The sequence below is a fragment of the Diadema antillarum genome, unplaced genomic scaffold (assembly GCF_040938485.1).
Source record: "Diadema antillarum isolate AM-2024a unplaced genomic scaffold, OU_Dant_1.0 seq00000802_RagTag, whole genome shotgun sequence".
NCBI lineage: Eukaryota > Metazoa > Echinodermata > Echinoidea > Diadematoida > Diadematidae > Diadema > Diadema antillarum.
In genome coordinates, this window is record NW_027271684.1 from 351,571 (window position 1) to 358,635 (window position 7,065).

The window sequence follows — 7,065 nt, forward strand, 5'->3', positions numbered from 1 at the left end:
CTGTCAGTAGAATCCTTGGTATAGCAATGTATCCAAATACCAACTACAATCTGCATGCCGATTATCAGCAAACCTGTGTAACGAAACAATACAAACAAAGCAAAACAAAAACGAAAACAAACCAGAGGCAGGAAAACCACAAAAACTATAAGCTACCTTTTAAAGCATTACTCAGCAATGAAACAATCCAAGTTTATCCTAGAGGTACATGTATACACCATGTGTACAGTCCACTTGTACCCTGTCTTATATATATATATATATATATATATATATATGTATATATATATATATATATATATATATATATATATATATATATATGTATATATTGGCGTTCCATGCCAAAGACCTGGGTTCGATCCCCGGCGGAGACCAATTTTTCAACCCTTGCGCTTTTCCAAAAAGGAAGAACAGTGAGAGGAATAATGATGTCAAAGCTACGCACCGATTTCTCCTCATTTCTCATATCTCATATCTCATATATAGATATACTTGTATATATATATATATATATATATATATATATATATATATATATAAAGATAAGTAACAAAGCTGCAACAAAGTTCATGCTGTATTCACCAACGGTTTATTTCTTCACACAAATTTTCGAGCGTCTCGCCGCCCTTTCTCAAGTGTTGATACTTGAGAAAGGGCGGCGAGACGCTCGAAAGTTTGTGTGAGCTTTGTTACTTATCTTTTTATCTTGCCAACACGTGGACTACCTTATCAACATACAATGTATATATATATATATATATTTATATATATATATATATATATATATATATATATATATATATACATCCATACATATTCATTTCATGGTTTGGGAATGCCAGGTAGACCAATTTTCAGCTTAAACTATTTTGTGTTAAACAATGAAAAGAACTTCTGGTTGCAGTTTAATTTCACTGAATTAAGAGGCACATTCCAGAACAATTCTTGCAAAACGAACTACAGTGTACGTAAAATGTATGCCCGGTTCACATGATTAATCAACCATGACGTAACAATGTATGATTTAAAGTCAAGATTTGTCTTTAGAGTGTCTTGTTTCCGACAAGCAGCAAGTACAAGAATTACAAACAGCAACCAATTTCCTTCAAAAAATCCAAAGCAGATATTTTGAATTTGTACATTTATTTTGTATCATATATACTTCACGACCTGTATACACTTCCTATACAAATTGTTATGGGATACAATTTGTCAAGTATTTTATATTATGTATAATGATTACCTTTTTTGGATGGAAATAAAGTATCACTGAATTAAAGCAAATAAAAGACAACAATGTTCATACACTGATAGGGGAAACGAAAAAATATATAAGCGAATAATGATAAGCGATAATTTGATAACAAAGCAACACTGCAATCCAATCGAACTTTATCATTATGTTTTATCGAATTCCCTCATAACTGATGACAGTGTCATCACATTGCAACCGGTCTTCTTAGAAATCGGAACAGACTTAAAAACAAAAAACAAAAAGAAAACAAAGCAAAACAAAACAGAAATAAAACAAAAAGGACCTTCGACGAATACATTTTCACAAAATGGTATATCCAAGTATATGTAGTGGTGATTGCCATACGTGTGTAAATGTACAGGATATAAGTGTATAATTATACTGTATTGATACTTCCCATCAAATATATTAATGTTCAAAAAATTGAATGAGGTTCTTCACAAACCAGGGCCAGAGAGCTGCAGCTTACAATATTCTGCAAAGGAGCGCCAATGGCGGACGTGGCGGACACGTAATTTAGAAAGTAAACATCAGAACATCCAACGATTGGCTCAAAAAAGTGAACGACCCCCAACAACAACACCCAAACAAACAAGCAAATAAACAAACAAAACCAAAACAAACAAAAGAGCCCGGACATTGATAAAGCAAGGGTTAATTTTTTTGCACGGGGTATAAAGTAGAATGGCAAGGTTTTGCGGAGGTCGAAGCAAGTGCATCGAGGGACTACGGTGTGCCCGCTTCCTTTTCCTATAAAAAACCCCAATTTACCTGTGCGCCGTGACAACGAATCCGTTGTGACGTGGGAGGGATTATATTCTAATCAATGTAGCGTGCAGAGCAAAGCATAAATCATCATTGTTTCAACATTCGTCAAAGGCTGACTATTTTGCAGACATGGGTGTCATATTTCATCGTTGATATACGGAAAGATTAGATCGGCAAAAATATGTATGAACATTTGTTTTTTATTTCAGAACTTTTTGCACGTTTTTCCTACTGCTTATTTATGTTGACTCAAAACTCAAAGCTCTTTTTTTTTCCGCTTCCTCGCTTGTCGCGTCATTTCATTCGTCGCTTTTTGCTTTTCGATAAGATTATTCCAGTCTAATGCACAAAGAATCGTGGAAAGGGAAATCTCATTTTCAAAACTATTTACGTTTTGAAAACTTTGAAGTCTGAAATGCTTCACAATGTATCTCTATAACATGCTTTATTTCCTGTGCAAATGAAAGCATGTGATAAACAGTCATAGGTTACTACCTGCCCACAGGCAGGTAAGTACAAGAAAAGAAATACAATGGACCCGGTCCATCACACCACAGTTGACAGTTACACAAATATATACGTGTATACAAGTACATTTACACACAAACATAATACATGAACAGCTGTAAGAAGAGCTGTAAGAAACACAAAAAATAACTCTAATCATTTGTTCAATTATACGAATCTACCGAAATTCACTACCAATAAATTGCATTAAATCCATCCAATATAATCATAATTATTTCACATCCAATATTATAGAAAAAAAACCCGGAAAAACATACATCATGATAAATACATATTATGCATATATATATATATAAATCCTATAAATATACTTGTTCAACAATACAAAGGGGGGAAATCAAAATAGGCATAACCGGCCCGTAAATAATTACTGTATATAAACATCTAAACATCTAAATGACATTAAAAACAATCGCAAAATTCCGGACAATGTCCTTTGTGATTTGATCATTATCTGTCGACTTTGTTTTTTCCACGAAAGATTTTTACACAATGAGAAATACTTGGATAGATTCTTGGATATTCAAAAGCTCCTCTCAGCTTAGCACAGGGACACTATTGCAGTATTTCGTGTAACTTTTTTTTTTCGTGTAAAGGTAACTGATCCAGGAAGTAATTCCCCAATATCAGGCCCTTCAGCAAACGAAAAAGGTCGAAATTTTTTGTTATATAAACGTGTGCGTGATTGCTCAATTATGGTAATCACTTTTTATAACATAAGGTACAGTGAACTTACACGGAGGAAGCTATTATCCGTTCGTGAACTCATAAAAACATCCGACTCCAGCCTGTCACTCCCTCTGTCAGCTCAGATGTACCAGGAATGGAGTTTGCTCACCCCAAAACTATATTCTTGAATTAAAACAGCACCCATGGGCATTCAGGAAGAAGTAAATGTAAAATGATATGATTTCGTTACATAACGTAACGTAACCACATTTAACTGTTTTGTCATATTCTATTTGAGTGTTTGTTGTTGATTGTGGTTGACGGCTACAAATCCGTCCCACAAAAAAATCAAAGGTCTTCACAACGATTTATGTCGTACCAAAATCTAAGAACTATTGACCATTAAAATAGCTATGTACCGTCCCACGACTGGTCTTCGGCTCATGAACGCCGTCTCACCTATTATACTATCCCTTTGTTATAACCTTCTAGAGGACGTTGAAGATATTGGGTCATAATATGTGTGTGTGTGTTTTATTTTTCTGTCATCTTCTTTGTGTCTTCCTGTCATCGCAGATGAGTCAATTCAATCTCCGTCTAAGGATGCACTGTCTCTTTTCAACGCACTCTTGACAAAATGCACGCCATCGTTGAAGGAACGATGTACCCTCAAATCATAGTCTGTCAAATCTCAATGGGCTTAGTTTTCCAAGTTACGGCAATGGCGAATATAAAACTGTGCCATCCGGTATTTTCTTCGTGCGTCCTGCTGATATACATTGTACCATGTACAAGGAGTTATATAGTTTGAGAATGAGACGAGGATCTGAAGTGTGGAAACTTAAAGGGCAATTTTCTATAAACACGTATAAAGGTGATATTCAGCAAATGCAGAAATATCTTCAGGGATGACAGTGCGAATATTCACAATATTGTGCATATTTGCACTGTCATCCTGAAGAAGAGGAAGGATCCTCGAATATTCGGATTATTCATTAAATCAAGATTGGCTATTAATGCATTCCCTGCATTCCTCTGTTGTGACTTTATTATTGCTATATATATATATATATATATATATATATATATATATGAATGGAGGTATGTGACATCTCTGCTGGCTATATCGACTTATCCTCACATCGTTCTAAATAAGATACACTGTAATAACTATGAGTAAGAATTGCTGTAGCGTTCCATCTATAGAGGGCAGTAATAACCCATCAGTACTGAACCGCCCGAAACCGCCCGAACCCGCCTGAAACCGCCGGAAATCGCCCTGAACCGCGCTCGTACCCTTTTACAAAGTTTTACGCTTTATTCTTTTTATTGTTTTCGTGTAGAATATATAGTTACGTAATTTGAAAGAGGTCAAAGGTCAACAGAAGTATGTCAAATTATATCTTTGACACACAGGTGTCTTAGCAAAGTCTTAGGTTTTCAAATAAACATAACTTATGATAGACAAAAATAAACAAGCAGTAATCTATTTTGCATAATTTAGAAAGTTGTCGAAATGAGGGTAATGTTACTGTACCTTCCAGGGAACTGTACGCCATTATGTATGGAATTCTCAGTTGGTAAAGAGATAACATAGAATTGAAACTTTCTCTCATCAGTATTTCACTAATCTCTGTACTTGCGCTGAATCCATGCAACCGTATGACATGTTTGGGGCATGGCCGGCGCCACTTCCGGGTTTCATCAGCTGCCAAGCCAAAAAAAAAAAAAAAAAAGAGAAAATATCAAGACTTTATGTGAAGAGTTTGTTCGCAAAAACCGATAAGTCCATTTTTGAAGATTTTGAAGTACGGTCTCTGTCATAAAGTACAAAAAAACCTTTTAAATGATATATTGGTCACTAGATAATCATAAAGTTACATTTTTGAAGTTATGGTCAAAAGAAGCAAAAATTTTCTTATTATTCTCTTTATTTTTCTTGACCTTTAATCGCAAATATCTCCATTTGGCAAATATGGACTTATCGGTTTTTGCAAACAAAGTCTTCATGTATTCCTATGTATCATCCCCCTCAAAAAAAAGTAGGGGTGGGGGGTGAGCTCCCCACCCCCACCGCCGCCTCCCCCCCCCCCCCCTCCCCCTCGGTTCCGCCGGCCCTGTGGGACATGCTAACCAAACTGTCAAAAGATGCGACATGACCCTTCAGTACGGTTTCATTTCAATCCCTGTACACAGCAAAACTATGAATTTTCCGTATTTAGAAATACGAGACTTCACAAGATATTTGTTATATAATTATTATCATACATCATTATAATGATCCTTTAATTTGCAACACAATTCATAAAAGATTACATTCTATGCTGATGCAGTTCTGTATACCAATATGAATTATCTCTTTAGGCTTAAGGAGGCAAAGACTGTTTTAATTACAAATGGAATATGGCGATTCTTTATACTTTATATCTTTAATTTATTATGTGGTCACTACAGATGGATCATTCGAATAAGGTATTTTAATCCAAACAGTAATGGCCTTGGCTGGTGAGATATGAAAATAGGAATATTATTCTGAATACTTCTCTCATGCAGGTTTGTTCTTCATCTCTTGGAGTTAGGAAAGAGTTGCTTGACAATGCTGCTATTGAGGTATTGTTGAGTGGGCGATGAGCTCATCATAAAACCAGCCAGTCCTTGGGCTTCTTCCCGCGGTTTCTGAATGACCGTGGCATTGGTCCAACATGACAGCCTCTCATACAGACGGTCCCGCATCCCATTCACTAACTCTCCATCATTGGTCTGTGCGTGTGTGATTGTTTGTTCGTGAACGTGTGAATGAAAAATACATGTTATCTTTATGAGTGCCGTAAAAACACCAGCAAAGGATAAATCATTGATTTACATCCTTTGGGTTTATGTCAGGTTAATGTGTGTGTGTGTGTGTGTGTGTGTGTGTGTGTGTGTGTGTGTGTGTGTGTGGCACACATACACACACTGTAGCTTCTGACCACAAGAGCAAAGGACAAACACCGATCTAGGGCTTACACTAGCTCAGTCGGTAGAACACCGGTCTAGTAATCCGGATGTCTCGGGTTCGAATCCCGATGAAAACCCATATATATATATATATACATATATATATATATATATATATATATATATATATTATATATATATATATATATGTATATACATATATATGTGTGTGTGTGTGTGTAATTTTAACAGGAAATATGTAATATTAGGAATATTTTTTTATTTGAATTTGAATTTGCATTCCAATTTGAAGAATACGGTTTACGTAGCACCATTTTCATCTCTGTATTAGTACGAAAAGAGCGAAAAGTCATTGATTGTGTTTTTCTTTTAGATTAAGACAAACATTATGTATGAATTCCTTTTTGAGACTTTTGAGACTTGTCAGTTGTTCAAAAATGTATATCTTTGGGGATTTATATTTCCCTGAGGAAGAAGAAAAAATCTCCAAATTGTAAACTTGTTCTTGGTTGTTTTTCAAATTCATCTTTGGTATTGTTGATTTGATAACAGTTTGGAATTGAAATCATTTGATATTTTGCTTTATAAAAGCATAGTGATGATAATAGTAAATAACATTCGTGCATTTACTAATGTGATTATACTATATTGCGCTTAAATCTTTAATGAAAACTATTGTTTTTGAATTTTTCTGAATTCCTATCTTTAATAAATCATTGTCAAGTGCAGAAAAAAAATCACAAACAAGGATTACTTGTCATTTAAGCAAAACAGAAACAAATGTGGGCGTGTTTGTGTGTGTGTGCTGGCGAGAGCAGTCATGTTGCGTTTGGATTTGCTCATTTCTAAACTGAACTGATGTACCAGATATGGCTAATCTAGTT